This window comes from Centruroides vittatus, unplaced genomic scaffold, assembly GCF_030686945.1.
Source record: "Centruroides vittatus isolate TY-2023 unplaced genomic scaffold, ASM3068694v2 scaffold_3293, whole genome shotgun sequence".
Classification (NCBI taxonomy): Eukaryota; Metazoa; Arthropoda; class Arachnida; order Scorpiones; family Buthidae; genus Centruroides; species Centruroides vittatus.
The window spans coordinates 171,900-189,051 of NW_027122702.1; the positions used below are offsets into that span (position 1 = coordinate 171,900).

The 17,152-nt window shown below is 32.7% G+C and overlaps 1 protein-coding gene across 2 annotated transcripts in view; it reads left to right on the top strand.

Moving 5' to 3' along the window:
• Window positions 1–10,979: 10,979 nt before the first annotated feature.
• Unr (cold shock domain-containing Unr) overlaps window positions 10,980–17,152 on the top strand; it is a 51,019-nt gene continuing 44,846 nt past the window's right edge. For both annotated transcript variants that reach the window (XM_067286196.1, XM_067286197.1), the window contains exon 1: window positions 10,980–11,064. The gene's annotated coding sequence lies outside the window, so the exon portion shown is untranslated. The remainder of the gene's footprint in view (window positions 11,065–17,152) is intronic.

The following is a 17,152-nucleotide window of genomic DNA, read 5'->3' on the forward strand; positions in this document are numbered from 1 at the left end:
TAACAATACGATTAAAAAAATGATCGTTTTAATTACAATAAAAATTTCAGTCAGAAATGAATATTACCATAAAACCTGTAATTATCACAATTATTAAAATTGTATTGTATTAACAATATTAATACAACACAATACAATTTTATCAAGCGGCCGGATGGCCGAACGGTAAAGGTTAGCAGCCTGCCGCCCTGGGGGACCCGGGATCGAATCCGGACGGGTCGAATAATCCCCAGGAATTTTTCGGGGGGTGGTCCGTCCGGATATGTCGGTCTCCGTCCCTCACCACCCGGTCGCCCCATTGTGGGCCTGGCCGAACCCATAATGGGCTTGCTGTAACAGGCCCTCTTAGTGCCCACAGGGCGGAAAGAGTTAAAAAAAAATATATATATATACAATTTTATCAACGAAGATGCTCAAACTACCGTTCACACACAATTTACACAGCTTTGAAGTCTACATTTCCCCATTTCGCGCTTCGACAAACATTTTTGCACAAGTATCTTTGTCTACTAATTTCTTGAAATGCAACTCTGATGTAATTTTTCAACCATAACTATAACCTATTTAAATATACACCACTGTTATAGTGTAATCCTATTCCACCTATTTTTGGTTCGCCCTATATAATAATTCCATTAATATTTTTAATCGTTTCAACGTTATATTATAAAAGAGCTTCTTGTCTCGAAAATTGTTGAAACTAATATCTCAAATACTCTAGTAGATATAACAGAGACTTGTCACACTGCTACTGGTAACATCAAAATGACACTTCTATCAGAATGCAACTTTATTACTGGTATGTATTTCGGTACACAGAACCGTCATCAGTCATACATAAGAATATATAGATATCTGCAACAAAAAATATTATGTTTATATACAATTGAAATAGCACAAAAAGTCTAAGATTCCATTACAAAAGAAAACTTCTCGAAACTAACCTGTTGTAGAACAAATTCGTAGAGAAATTGACGCTAATTACAATCTACAATTTAAAACATACCTAAAATAATTTTTAAAAAACAGTTTTAAAAATCTATAAATTGCGAGGCCCCAGATTGAGTTCGAACCTGAGAAAGTTATAAAATTTTAATGGGTTAAAATATAAGCGCAGGTATCTTAGTTCTTTCAACAATTCCGATCAGAGTCGAAAGATGGTGTCGGACAGACCATCTCGGTCAGACCTTTCTCGCGACCCGAACTGATCTCAGTTTTCACCTGGAAACAGAGGAGAGACCAATCGGAAAGGGAAATCGAACCAATCAAAAGGGAGATTTGGGGACAAAATTCTATAAAAACCCCGAATCTCAAGGTTAGAGGAACAGTTCTCTTTAATTGTGCCCAACTGTCGAAATCTGTGACACCTTTCATTAGAAGAAAAGTCGTCATCGCTCCAACATCTACAGCGATACATCATAGTTTAAGCAACATACTATGATACATCTAGTGAACAACTGGTGACAAGCTACCTCCCACCAAACGCCATCTCGCCACTGTCCACGAACACACTCCGTCAAGAGGGACGAACAACTCGATAAAGAACTTTAAGAACTTTCGGAACGAATTTGTTTTTTTTAAAGTAAAGGACTTGTCTTCAACTTGTGTAAGCAGAACCTTTTTTCTAATAAACGGTCTTCGAAAAGGTGCCGTGCCATCTATGTCTTTATCATCACCACCCACATGCGAGAACGACTCTTGAGCATCCTGACGCAGGATGAATGATTCCTCTTCTTTGTCAGCTAATACACAAAATGTATACATATAATACCGCTTTACAAACGGACCTGTTCAAGATTTATTTCCATTCACACTGCACAGTACTACGAGGATTGCATTACAAACAGTGGTGATATTCAGCGGGTTCGCACAGGTTCGGCCGAACCCGTTGTTAAAATTTTCAGTTTTCCGAACCTTGTTAAACACACGTAACATTTCTCAGTGGTTTTGTTTCTTTTAAAAAATATATTAAAATATACGTATTATACTCTGTAATACTACTAAACTAGAGCCTTATACCCCGTTCGCACCGAGCATTCCAATCTAGATTGTGAGCAAGGTCGGGGACTATGTCTTGGTGCGATCTCTCTCGACCGTTTCAATTTCGACCGAAACGAGGTTTAATCGCGATCGATTCAAGAGAGTTCTTGAAACTAGATCCAGTCATAAGAGAGAGCCCACAATCCCACGCGCGCGATATAATACAAGATGGCTGTGGAAGACGTGTCGGGCTATGGACAGCGAAATAAAAAGGACATTGTATTTCGAGAGATGATGACATCTGTCTATTATCAGCAGTGCCATTCGGGGTGAAAAATTTCTCTGCCTAAAAAAAAAAAAAAAAAAAAAAAAAAAAAGTTGACAGCACTAATATACTATTGTTACCTGGTGTTCGCCCAGGGCTCGTTACGTTCTCTAAAAAAAGATATTGTATTTATTTCTAGCCAAAACTTCCATTTCGTTTGTCGGTGATTGTCAGGGAAAAATTTTCTGCTAGCGAACCCTTTGTTAACTATTTCGAATATCACGACTGATTACAAACAATCCTAAATTAATATAATTTAAGTCCCATTACAAACATTTTAATTATATATTACCAGTTTAAAAACACTCACCTACAATATCTAAATAGAAAATCTCTTCATAATCCACTATATAACGGTCGCGATTACAATGCACAATACAGTGTAGTGCGATTATTATAAACTCTCCCCTACTGGGTAAAATTGACAATTAGAATTTACATATTAAATACATATTAAATGTGTTTCTTTTTATATACATAGGAAGGCTAGCAATATAATTTATTACTTTAAACACATTGCTTTCTTTAATATACGTATTAATAAATATTCTATTGTCAGTTCTAGTTAGCAATTTCTTTGTGAATTTGTTCTGCAACAGGTTAGTTTCGAGAAATTTTCTTTTGTAATGGAATCTTAGACTTTTTGTGTTATTTCAATTGTATATAAACAATATTTTTTGCTGTAGATATCTATACATTTTTATATATGGCTGATGAGGGTCTGTGTACCGAAATGCATACCAGTAATAACAGTTACATTCTGATGATAGAAGTGCCATTTTGATGTTATCAGTGTGATAAGTCTGTTATCTCTAATATTTGAGATATTAGTTTCAACGTTCCTTAAAGAAATTAGTTTAAAAAATGATTATATCTCGTTGACCAGACAAGAACCTATGACCAATTAGCAGTGTTCACTGGTTTTATCCACTCGGTTACTGGTAGACTATTAGGATATTCAAACGCTATCCTAAACTAAGAAGATAGAAAACAGAATTCGAATTAGAGAAAGGAATAGTATAATTGTAGAGACGGCCGGATGGCCGAGCGGTCAAGGTAGCAGCTTACCGCTCTGGGAGATCTCCCAGAACGGCTTCGAATTCGGCCGCATAGATAAATCCCCAGGAATTTTTCGGAGAGTGTCTCACCGTCCCTCACCACTTGGCCATCCCGTTGTGGGCCTGGCAGAACCCATAATGGGCTTGCTAAAAGAGGCCCTTTTAGTGCCTAAAGGGTGAAAAGCGTTAGGATTGAGTAGAGAGAGGCATAACCGTAGTGTGCTATCGTTACTATTTCGCGCTTTTTTCCCGAAACATATTAGTTATTAATTTATAATTTTTGTTTATAATTTCTTCCACGTTAATGCAAGTATTGACATGAGATATTATCAAAAAATGATGATCGTAGAAAATAAACATTGGTACAACCCCTGGCAAAAATTATGTAATCAACTCATCATCAGGTACAGTATTTTAAATTAAGCATGTAGCAAATAAACGAATAAATGTTTTTCAATTGTTTAAAAATTACCATATGTATATTTTTTTAATTATAACTAATTCTAATTTCTTTCATTGTAATTAATGAAAGTAATTTTTTTATAATAAATCGAAAATTACAAAAACGTATATATTATTATTTGAGTTTTATAACATCATCTGTAATGCAAGTCTATAATTTTTTTTTTTTTTTGTAACTCTTTCTGCCCTGTGGGCACTAAGAGGGCCTATTATAGCAAGCCCATTATGGGTTCGGCCAGGCCCACAATGGGGCGGGTGGGTGGGGAGGGACGGGGACCGACATATCAGGACGAACCACTCCCGAAAAATTCCTAGGGATTTTCGACCCGTCCGGATTCGATCTAGGGTCCCCCAGGGCGGCAGGCCTTGACTGCTCAGCTATCTGGCCGCTGCAAGTCTGGCCGCTGCATAAATGGAAATGGTAATGAATTTATAACAATTACAAACTATTCCAGAAAAATTAAACAAATTTTATATATTATATCATCCTTTTACTAATAAATGACTGATCAACATTAAATTATTGATTTTGGAATGACTAGATTAGTACAAATAATAATATAGATATTGAGAGTAGGACTGGAGCAAAAGCATTGACAGCTCACGCTGCGATTAATCAAAACTTGTCAAGACCAAACTGCTAGTGAAGAGTGCTGAAACTTATTAATTCTTAAATGCCCACCAATGGACCAGTGAATAGAACTACTCAACACTTGTACGAGGGTGATTCAAAAAGTAAGGTAACAAGAGCTCTCATGTACAAATTTTATTTCACAGGCAGATATAGTGATACTGATTATTATGGCACTGGTACATATTATTTTTCAACATAGTCACCATGCTTGTCCAAACATTTATTCCAACGATATACCAAGGCATCGATGTCGGCAGAGAAGAAATCTGCTCAAGTCCCTTCAGCCACACCATGACGGCTTGATGAACTTCCATATCAGTTTGGAATCGCCTACCACCCAGATGCTTTTTCAATGGTTTGAAAAGATGGAAATCACAGGGTGCTAGGTTGGAGCTATAAGGAGAATGTTCCAGTATTTCCCACTTAAATCACCGTAACAATTCAGTTTGCTCAGTTTGCACATCTGTCCTGCCTTTATCGAACTCAGTGCACCAAACCCACACCTGTTTTTGTGACATGACATTACCACCGTACACCTCAACAAGTTGACGATGAATTTTCTACTGGTGAGTTGCCCTTCAGACCTAATCACACTACGCACTTTCACGTTTGATCACGTTTCCGTGAGCGCAGCGATTTTAAAAATGATATTGCAAGAGTCCGACGCAACATTTGCACCTTCTAACGCCTGTGCGATAAAGCTGTGGTCTTCTGCTTTTGCCCTAATGGGAAATTCGAACAAGAGGAGGAATATGACACCAGTGAAAGCTCTTGTTACCTTACTTTTTGAATTATCCTCGTAGTTAGTCGTGGGTTTGTGCCTCGCTAACGGCTTACCACGTGGCGTGGCGTTTTCCGGGTTTTTCTCACGTTTGTTTGTTTGTTTAGTTAAGTTACAGCAACGCAACACTTGAGGGATCTGCCTAGGGAGAATGCCTTCCGGGAGGTCTTTTTAAGGGTAACTGCCCCCTATTCAGGCGTTACAGACGAGGAGAAAACCCGAAAAACTCCACGTGGCAAGCCTGTCCTGCCGAGGCGCGAACCCACGACCGAACTCCTAGTCTTTAGGGAATGAAACTGATTGGCGACTGGTGGGCTTCTTCACGTTTGTATCTGCTAAATATGGGCCGGTTTTCCATAAAAAGACCTCCCGGAGGCAAGGCCGTTGCCTAAATCGAATAAAACAAGTTATTTACGTTAGCTGATGATAGACAATTTAACAGCATATCAACAATTAACGTAATAGCAAGATAGCCGGTATTATTTAGGCTACGAGTTCATTAGGCTGCAATTTGAGAAAATTGCAGACCTGTAAATTCCTACTGTCATTCGCCCATCTGTCTCCTTAATCTCGAGAACCGAGTTAGATGAAAGACGAAATGAGATATGGAAACCTTAGGGACAGGAGGTCCCGATTAACTATATACAAATTTCTGATGCAAACCGGAAATCATGTTATTTCAATTCAAACTTTCCCCTGAAAGCAGTTAACAGATGACTGGCACAACTCTATTGCTAGCAGGAAAGTATGATGTTCAGGGCAAGACAATACTAATTTGAGGTAGAAAGCATATATTTTAAATTAAATAAATTAAAAATATGATTAAAAATTTGCAGCCTGACATTGTGACTATGTCACAATAAATAATTGCTCGTTATATTATTAAAAGTTTATCTTTTATAAATTTGCTAAATCATTTTCTTATTTACGAAAATATCGACAAGTATTTTTTAAAATATTAAGTAACATTGAATAATAAGAAAGTGCATTTTTATGTTTGAAGTATTGATCAATAGCGGATTATGTTCCTTTGAGGCCCTGTGCGCAATTTTGTTACAAGACCCTTTACTAAAGTGTTTATTTTTTATATTAAAAAGACAATAAAATCCTTAAATAATAAGTTTTTAAGGCTATTTAAACTTTAGCTAAATTTTTTAGTCCTATTATATTTTTGCTGTTTAATTTTTGAGGCCTCCTCGAGACGAGGAGGTCCTAGGCTTGCTCCTATTGGGTAATCCACCACTAAGACCTCTAAACTGATAATTGTGTATATAAAAGGTATTCTTATACTTTGTATTTTTGCAATTGTTGCTGTACTGTAAACGTTAACACTGGGATATCGCGCGACTTTATTGTATCACGATAGAATTGAGGCGGAGCCGGAATGAAAAAAGTGATCCCTGTCCTTGTTAGGCACAGAAGAGGTGATCATTTTACATGCTGGATGGGAGATGCCACGTAGTTATTAAGAGGACTTTACTTAACTATACCCATTATGGGCTTAGCCAGACTTACAAGGAATGGCTGCATGGTAAAGGACGGAGTCCGACATATCTGGAGCAAATTTCCTGTGAAAAATTCCGAATTTTGACCCGATCTTGAATCTAGTTATACTCAGTTCACGGATTCAAGGGGAGACAGCACTTCAGAATATGTTAACCAAACACCAGAGTTCTTTAATTATAAAAGTGTGTTTTGCCGGATATTTCGAGTCAGAACATTTTGCCCCTCACTATCCCGCCATTGTGGGCCCAGGATACGTATTTTAAAAAAAGGGCTTTCTTAGTGCCCATAAGGCAGGAAAAGATAAAAATGAAAAAAAAATCTAAATACCAATTTACCTTTGAAAAAATATTGAAATTAATTTCAATAATGTTTTTAAACTTAATATTTAATCCAACAATTTCAACAATATTGATGCTCAACAAAGTTGTATTTTTGACAGAAATTTCATCATTATTTTAATGAAATCGGAAAAAATATTAATTTCACGAAGTAATTTACAGAAAAGATAAGTCTTTGAATAATTAATTAATTATAAAATTCACTTTACGCTAAGGTATAATTTAGTTACTAACTGTAAATATGATTTAAAATTATATAACATGAAATTTCATTTGAGTGGAGTCATACAAAGAGTGGAGTACATTTGAGTGGAGTAATTGAAATTTCATAACGGAGTCAGAATAAAAAACGGTTTATACTTTAATTTAGTATATTTAATTTGTTAAAAGTGTAAAACTTATTTAGGAATGTTGTATTTTATTATCGTGAATTTAACGTCATTTTTTCAGTTTTCTTGCACGTTCAATAATTCATTATGACGCATGTCGTGCTGATGGAAAAGACAGATGTAAGACTACTTCTTATGGCAAAACAAAGCGCTATGTTGTAGAGATAAAGAATGTTCTTCGATTATAAAAATATATAATTTTGTAAATGAGTCAAGTAAACAAAGGCAAATATATGAACTGCGTCATTTTAAACTTTTTCTAAAATCATGAACTGGAGGCGGATGACTGGCTCCATTAGTTATCATCCCGAGGTTGCGCATCTGATTGGAATCCAATTGGGCTATCATGCTTTTTCATGAATATTTTGTATTGGACAATTGTTTCTAGGACCGGATTTTACGTATAGTGTGACTTCTAAACCGAAACAATGAGAAATCTCCATAAAATATATTCAGTATATATATTTTTTAAGGTGAATGCCTTCAAACACCAGGTCACTAAGTATATTTTACACGCCTGTAACTCACAAACTGTACAGGCGTTTAAGGTTTACGTTACAATCTGCAATAAAAATGGCCGAAGAAACACAGATAGACTGTTCGAAATGCATACTATTGTTACAATAAATAACCAATGTTCATCCATCTTTGTGTGATTTCTTCTATCGCATCAATAGTGTGTGATCGTTCTCCCGAGAGCCAAAACTTAGCGCTCACATATTCAGCTATGTAGAAGTGATATTTGTGAGAAAAGAAAAAGACCTTACACATATTAACAATAGATACAACTTTAGGATGTAAGATAATTAAATAATAGCATAACAACAAACTAAACAGTTTGTGACAATATACTTTCAGAATTTCACATATCTTTCTAAGAAACTTAAAGATTTTGTTCAGTTGTGCTTGTTCTTCGGCAGTAAGAGATGCTTGGAAATATGCTGAAAATTCATTTTTAAACATTGATGGTTTGAAGTATTGACAGGAACACAGTTTTTTGAATAACGAATCATCAGTAATTTATTCTTTAGAGAATAGGCCTATATTTAGAGATGAATTTCTAATATATTTTTTGGATATTATTCGATTGTTAGAAAAAAAACGAGAAGAATGATCGATGATATATTGTATACCTGGATCAAATACTGATGAATTGTTTTTTATTATGCTATCTGTATATCTGCTGTTAACTAAATTACAGCGAGTAAAAGTTGTTTAATTGATGACTACAATATAAATCTACAGATTGAAAATTAAAGATTTAATATACTAATTAAGCTATATCTAATAGTTAATATGAGAATAAATTATAGTCGATTTCATTTGACAGTATACATACTAATTGAAATGCTAATTATCCGTTCTTTGCTAATTAAGGATCATTTTTTTCTTTTTCTGTGGCTGCAAGACTTATCCACACACGAAGAATAGGACATTCTTCTCACGAAGTCACGTGTTTATGAATACTAACGATATATTATTTATTAGCGTTGCAAACCCATTAAGACACATGATAGTCTTTCAAAAGAAACTTTAGCTAATTAAAAATATGCATTACACATTGAATAATAATACTGTAATAATAAGTAGGCAATATATATTTCGTATTATTCCTTTCCTCATTGTCTGTTTTTGCAGGAACGTTCATGGGAAATTCTTCTCTCCCCCATTCTTATCATGAAGAGTTCTTCACACAAGTCAATTTTTTTTCCGAACTCTCAGAGTGTAAGACATCTTTTGTTTAATTTTTTTATATATTCTATTCTTATATTATAATTTACTTTTTTTATTATTGTGTTTTTTAGATTTGCCGAAAGATGTTGTAGGGTATATACGCACGCACAGATGTAACATCACTCTACACGAAGTTATGAAACGTTTAATGCTCACCTACCCTCGCACTCATTCACATACACGTCAAGCACCTCACTCAGTAAAAGTCAACAAATGAAATAACCCAAGCACTTGCTTCCCACAAATTCAATCACTGGGTTCTCGTCCCTGGAAGCGAAAACGCTAGTTTTGATGATTAAAACCTGTAAATTGGTGGCCGAAGAGGCTCTGGTAATTATAATTTACATTAATTTAACAGAATTTTAGAAGTTTGCAATGGAATCAATAGCCAATTAATGAAGAATTTTTCTGTCTACAAGTAGGAATTTTACTTTAAAAAGATTTGGAAATTTAGTGTGATATTATAAATATATTTGAAAATTAATTTATTATTAAAAGTATAAGTGTTTTTTTTTCTTGTTGCTAAATCAGCGAATAGATCAGACCATGGATGAAAGCGGAAGTATCGAAATAAATGGAAATTGAACCAGTACTGAAAATTGCTGTTATCCAAATTATAAGATATTCGTAAATAAAAACATTTGTCACTTTGCTTGAATTGGTCTTTCATATTTTTTTCTTCACTTAATATTTTTATTTAGTGTAAAAACAATTACAATAAATCCAGCACCGTAGTCCTTCCAGGGCGTACTAGGGGCTAAGCCTGTCCTTTGTAAACATCTGAGTTGGACTGTAGACTATGTACCGCAGTAAAAAAAATCTAAGAAAATTACTTTTTGCATAATTGTTCAGATTTTTGCGCTGATTACGAATGTATAAGTTATTTTTGACGCATTTAAGCCGTTTTGCTCCTCAAAGTTGCCCATACAAAATCCCGTAGACGGTGGCGATTCAAACTCGGAGATCCGGTTAGACTCCTGGCACTTTTTAATTTACTGGCACTCTTAAGCATAACTGAAATATTCTTAATGGAGAAAATATTTAACGTATAATTACGAAAAACGTACAACTGAAGAACGTGAAAACGAGGTTCGACTTTATATATAAAATACAGCTTTTCTTAAAACTCTTTCCGCCCTGTAGGCACTAAGAGGGCCTCTTTTTAGCAGCCCATTATGTGTTCGGCCAGGCCCACAATGGGGCCGCCGGGTGGTAAAAGAGGGGACTCGACATATTGGAACTGACCACTCTCCGAAAAATTCCTGGGAATTTTTCGACCCATCTGGATTCGATCCCGAGACCCCCAGAGCGGTAGGCTGCCACCTTGACCGCCTGGCCATCCGGCCATAAAAAAAATACAGCTTAAAATCGTCAGGAACGTTTTTACGTCCCGTAAAAAAATAAAATAAAACGTAGAAACGGTGGCACCGGGAATCGATGAGTCATGAAATTTTTATTACGAATAATCTATATTGGAAACAAATAGAAGCCCGCGAGGCGAGTGAGCCAGAAGAAGCCCCCTAGCTAAAATATAAAAAGATTAAATTAAAAAATATATTAAACAAAAATATTTAAATTTTACTAATTTTTATTTCTGTATCTGTAAAATAAAATAAAAAATCGGGAAAATATATAATAAAACAAAAATATTTATTTTAAAAACTTGTACCAATATTAAAATGAATTAATAAATTAATTTCTATAAGGAATAAAAGTACATAAAAATAAATTTAATTGGTAAATAGACAAATATTAATAAATAAATATATCAACAAAAACTGACTACTTCGAAAATTTTATTTATTGGCCAAGAGCGACAAAAATGGCGGCATGTCGTCAGTGTCGTGCAGTGTCGAGGTAAGTTTAAATATAATTTTTGCAAATATTTCATTCTTTTTAATGACGTAAAATAAGCGAATAATATGGAAAAAAGAATGAAGAAGTATATTTTCTAATTAAATAAAACGTTATTTGTCTATATTTGATAAATATGTTCATTTATATATTCTACTGTTTAAGCCTAACATCAGCAAAATGTATTTTACTTGTAGAAAAAGTTAAGAAATGTTTTTATCGTTTTATTTACTTGTTATTAATTTTATCGTTTTATATTTGTTCTATTGTTTCTTTTATCGTGTTTTAAATAATTTGCGTGACGTATGGAGTGACGAAACACTGAAAGGAACATTTTTCTTGTGTATTAATTCTTTATAAATTTATAATGCAAAATTTTTACTTGTGAAAAATAAATACCATTATTGAAGCGATTGTTGTATAAATTTCCATAATTTATCGGAAGAAAATTGAAATAAATAATTTATTTCTTTTCAAATTTCATATTGAAATTTTAATAGAAGTTTACTTTTAGGTAATTCATGTGTGTACACACATAAATGTGTATTACATATTTATTACATAAGTCACCTAAAAGTAATCTCTACCGAAATTTTTTTTAATATTAATAACTTTAAATTTGACTAAAAAAACTGGATATTAATCTAGAAATGCCAAAGAAGCCGAATTTATTTGTCCTTTTATAATTTTTCCGCCATTCTATGTTGTTATGCTCGCATCCAACTGGATGGCCTCTTACCATCATTTAAAAATTGATGTACAAATTTTTATTCACTTCTTGAACACTGTTTTTAACCTGAGGATGATAGTTTAAAGCTATTGAAAACATTTGTTTGTTAAATTCTTGTGTATTTTGCTGGAGTTAGTTTCTTTGGTGTTCCTAACAGCTTTAAATTTATTTTTACAGTAATTTGTCTTCAATACACTTTCCACTTATTATGCTGCTCTTTGTAGGATCAAAGGAGAAATTTTGAAGTTTGAACCCCCACCTAAAATTTCTGATTTTTTTTTATAGTGAGAATTTTTTATTTACTAAAGTTATTTCTATATCGATTAAACATCTTTAAAATGCTACACATTGATACATTAGATGAAAACTATTACATTTTTATTAATAACTTTAATAGCAAATGAGTTTTATTTATTTGAATCATTCTCAAAAATTTGTAATGTCAATAATTTATATTCAAAATAAGTGATCTTTGGTCAATTTTTGAGTTGTAAACTCCACTGAAGATGAGTATTGACTTGAAAATATTTTTGATGTAAATTATGATGTCATGTATTCTTTTTATGTAAATATGATTTAATTGTGTAAAAATACTGAAGTAAATTTTACAAAATTTTTAAGTAAAAAGTTAATGAAAAATTTAACAAATTTATAAAGTGCTTAGGCTTGTAAAGTTTTACAATTCTAATGTTAATTGTTAACATGCTAGTTGTATATTGCACTTACAGTTATAGAAAATCAGCAATAAAGTTAACATTTTTCTTAAAATTTGTTATTTGTAAAACTAATTCTTCAGAAAATAAAAAGCAGACTTTTTAAAGTTTCGGTATATATTACAAAACTTTCTAATATCCCCTAGTTTATCTTATTCTATGAAATAGTTATTAAAATATAAAGTATTAGTTAATAAATACACCAATTTACAGAATTATGAATAAGCAATTAGTAATGAGAACTTACTTTGTTGTACTATTACCCAATGACAGATATACAAGAATCATATTATTGTACAAACATTTACTGATTGTGGACTTACATTGTATTGATTGAATCAGTTTGGAATATAAAATTATTAGAATCATCACGATATTTCTGTATGTAATTATGATATCACTGTATGTAAAATATTGAGACAGACTGTATCCCTAAAAGGCCTTATTTTTCATTAAATAAGATTAGCTAGTTTTAAGCTTCACTTATCTAGTTTGAGGATGATTTTTTAGTGAAGAAAAGAAAGAATTGATTAAAATTTTCTAGAATTGAGATTAATTTTTAAACAGGAATTTTTAACATTTTAAAAATACTTGTATTGGAGAAAAAATGAATCACAAAACAAAAGAAATGAAATAAGCTGCTATGAACATTGATTGATTCTAATTTTACTAAATTGAAAGTAATCATGAAATAGAACTTTTTTAACTTTCTCTATCCTGTGAGCACTTTTTAGCAAGCCCATTATGGTTTCATCCAGGTCCACAACGGAGTAGCTAGGTGATGAGGAACTGGCTCTGACATGCCCAGAAAGACCACCCCCTGAAAAATTCTTGGGGTTTTTCATCCTTCTGAATTCAATCCTGAGTCCTCTGGAACAGTAGGCTGCAACTTTAACTGTTCAGCTATCCAGTCATATGAAACAGAATTTAGTAAAATGTTAAGAAATTTTATATTTTTTTAAAATGCAATTTAGTTGTAATCAGAGAAGAGGAATCCTTTGGTACTGCAAACTTGTTTGTTAGTGAATTACTATGTTGGAATTATCTACTAATTATCATCAGATTCAAATGATAAAATTTTGTAATAATGCTAGATATGAATTATTTTTATTTATGGATTACTTAAATGTACTATATCTGACAAAAGTTGTAGTTATCTGTCATTTTTTTAAAACTGATATAGAAAAATAAGATTAATAAAAACAACTCGCCAGTTCTTTCAAAGAAATTTTATACAAATAAGCACATTTGCAAATTTATGAAATAATAATATAGATAATTTAATTGGTCGAATCTATTCCATCAAAATTAAATGATGGGTGACCACAGATTATTTTTTAAAGTACATTATTGTTACAGCTAAAGTTTGATTTTTATTCTACCTTTTTTCTCTTTGCTTTTCAAGCTATGTGGTTTACAGTTTTATATTTTATTCATTGACTGTACAAAAAAGAACTATTGCAAAATACACCATCAGAAACATTATATTTTTTATAAATTTGGAAAAATTAACAAAAATTTCCTATGGACAAACTTGGTTTCTGTTCATTGTTGTTGCCTTGTTGTCCTTATTTCAATTAATATTATATTTGTCAACGTGGACTTAAATTATTAATAGGAATGTTAAACTGGTGTAAGCAATAATGCAGGAAGTTGGGTACTAGTTCTCACGGAAAAACAGTCTTTCTTTACTTAGCCTCCTGTACACATACTTTGGTTTACAACTGTGTGTTTCAGGCTATTATGCCCCTCATCAGCAGGGTTACAATGGCTGTTGCATATAACTACAAATAATGAAAGAATAGACCAACAGTGAATTTTTAAAAAACATAAATACAAAAATCAATTAATACGACATAAAAAGGCTTACAATATGCGAGAATCCAACTCTTGACAATGATGGGTCTTTTGGTGGTTTTTTAAACTTACACATTATCCTTTTCAATGTTCAGCATGGTCCTACAATCTGTTTGCGTGTTGAGTGCACTATTGGTTTACTTAGGCGTTGTCAAGAGTTGGATTCTTGCATATTGTAAGCCTTTTTGTGTCGTATTAATTGATTTTTGTATTTGTTTTTTAAAAATTCACTGTTGGTCTATTCTTTCATTATTTGTAGTTATATGCAACAGCCATTGTAACCCTGCTGATGAGGGGCATAATAGCCTGAAACACACAGTTGTAAACCAAAGTATGTGTACAGGAGGCTAAGTAAAGAAAGACTGTTTTTCCTTGAGAACTAGTACCCAACTTCTTGCATTATTGCTTACACCAGTTTAACATTCCTATTAATAATTTAAGTCCACATTAACAAATCTAATATTAATTGATTTCTGTTCCTTTGTACAACAGCAAGAAATAAAAATTCTTGCAGTGGAGTTAACCTTTATCTGGAGGCTACTTCTCTACCTCGGCATGCAAGACAGTAAGTTACAAAATATCCTCTAATGGTGGGAAAAAGCAAAGGGACAAAGTAAGAAGGATACTATTACAGTTCGTCCTTAGGAAATTTTTGTTAATTTTTCCAAATTTATAGTTGTCCTGGCAGTAAATTTTATTAAATTATATTTTTTATTGATACTAATAAAAATAATGTAAGAAATTCAATGCACTGTTATGAAATTTAGTACTGTCAACCCTTTGTATCTGCATACTACTCATCTGCAGATTGCAAATATTTGAAAAACATTTTAAAAAGCAAAACTTGAATTTGCTTGTACTTTATATATCCTATGCTTTTTCTGTGTATTTCTCTTCCAGGTAATCAAATAAAAGAAAGCTGTAAGGGGATGTCCATAAATTACATCCACATTTTTCTTGAAATTTTTATTCCCTCCCCTCATTGTCTCAGTCTGTCCAAGTTAACATAACTCCCCTCTTCAGATGTTCAACAAAGTTCAATCTTCCCTTAAAATCTTTATCACTTTATGAATATTAAAATGCATAAACTATATAAAATTAAATGAAATAAATCTGGCATTCATTGAAGTTCAACCCCCCTTATCTGATATAATCATAATCATCTCCATCCTGTCCTGTGTGAATGTCATTTATGGACAGCCCCTAAGTGTTGAAAGAATTACATTGTTGCTGATGTGTGTTGTGTAGACTTAAATGGTCCATAATGAGCATGTATAACTTTTTCCTTGTCATTATTCCTTAACAATACAGTATTACAACTATTTACTCTGTATTAAGTAGTATTAGTAATCTGCAGATGATTTCAAGGATGTAAAGGAGCATCGATTATCTGACACCTGATTAACCGACCGCGTTCTAGTCGGCAAATTCAAATGTCTGCTAGTGATGTGGTGCTACAATATTTGGTTGTCTTGGCTACTTTAATATTATTTTTGTTAAATTTTTTCATGTTTTAGCTGGCAGCACTGGCTCGACCATGAAAGGGAGGCTAGTATTTAAACCAGGTCTAATACACTATACTAAGAATGTATTTTTTCATACTTTTCGGTTATCCGACCAGCCCCAGTCCCCAATTAAGTCAGATAATTGATGCTCTACTGTATGTAGGTTTTATGCATACATTATGCTATTTGTTAAAAGGGACTTCAGCATCTGCATGTTTGGTATCTTTGGAGGGGCTTGGAACCAATTCTACATTTATACTGTTCTTCTATTATTTTTATTAATAATGTCTTTTGCATTAGTAATGATCCAGTTTTTTATGATTTTGCTAATTTCTTAGCATAAGCAGATAATGAAAGAAATACTAGGCCCAACTGTAGTTCACTATTTTAACAAACTATGTACTGGATATGGAATAAATTACATCATTGTCAATCCAACAAGAATTTAATAGCATAAAAATGTTTCCAATCATTTTAAACAATCTTCCTCAGTTACAGAAAACAGAACATTAAAAATAGAACATAAATAACTTCTTAAACATGGCTGCCAAATCCACATGTGTATTGCTTTCATGTTTTGCAATAACTTTCTTTTTAATTTCAGTTGTTGATATTAGGACTTTTTTTTCAGACTGTTGCTTCCACGCCCTTTAGGTATTCTATAGTTAATAAGTTATTAACTATTATAACTATAACGACTTTTTAATTATGGAATATCTTGCTGAAAACATTTTTATGCTATTAAATTCTTGCTGGATTGACAAAGGTTTAATTTTTTAACTTGCTCACTATTTTAGCTATTGAAGAGCTTGAGTCAGGGCAACTGTCTTTGGTGAAAAATTTTCAGATTTTAAACGGTGAATCATATTTTTTTTCACTTCAGAGAGGATTCTTTACAATTTTCTTATTATTTTTCAATACAGTAAGACCCCTATTTCTCATTTTCTCAGAAACTAACAAATGTCAGCCTAAAATTAAGACAAAATAGGGATTTGGGAAAATGATAAAACTCAACAGTGATGAATAAAATTAAGATTTATGCATGGTAATCTCTTCTATTACTTTTGCAACATAAAAATTTAATTGTAACATATTTAAATTTACATTATACTAGGGCCTGAAAATGAGTGAAATGACAACAACAACAATAATAATGTTAATCACGAACAAAAGACGATAGTTTTTTGTAAAAGTATCGAAGAGTACAAATAAAAATTTTTTCTTCATAATCTGTCTTTTCACAGTCACCATTGACAATTCAAAATCCATAAAATTTCACTTACAGA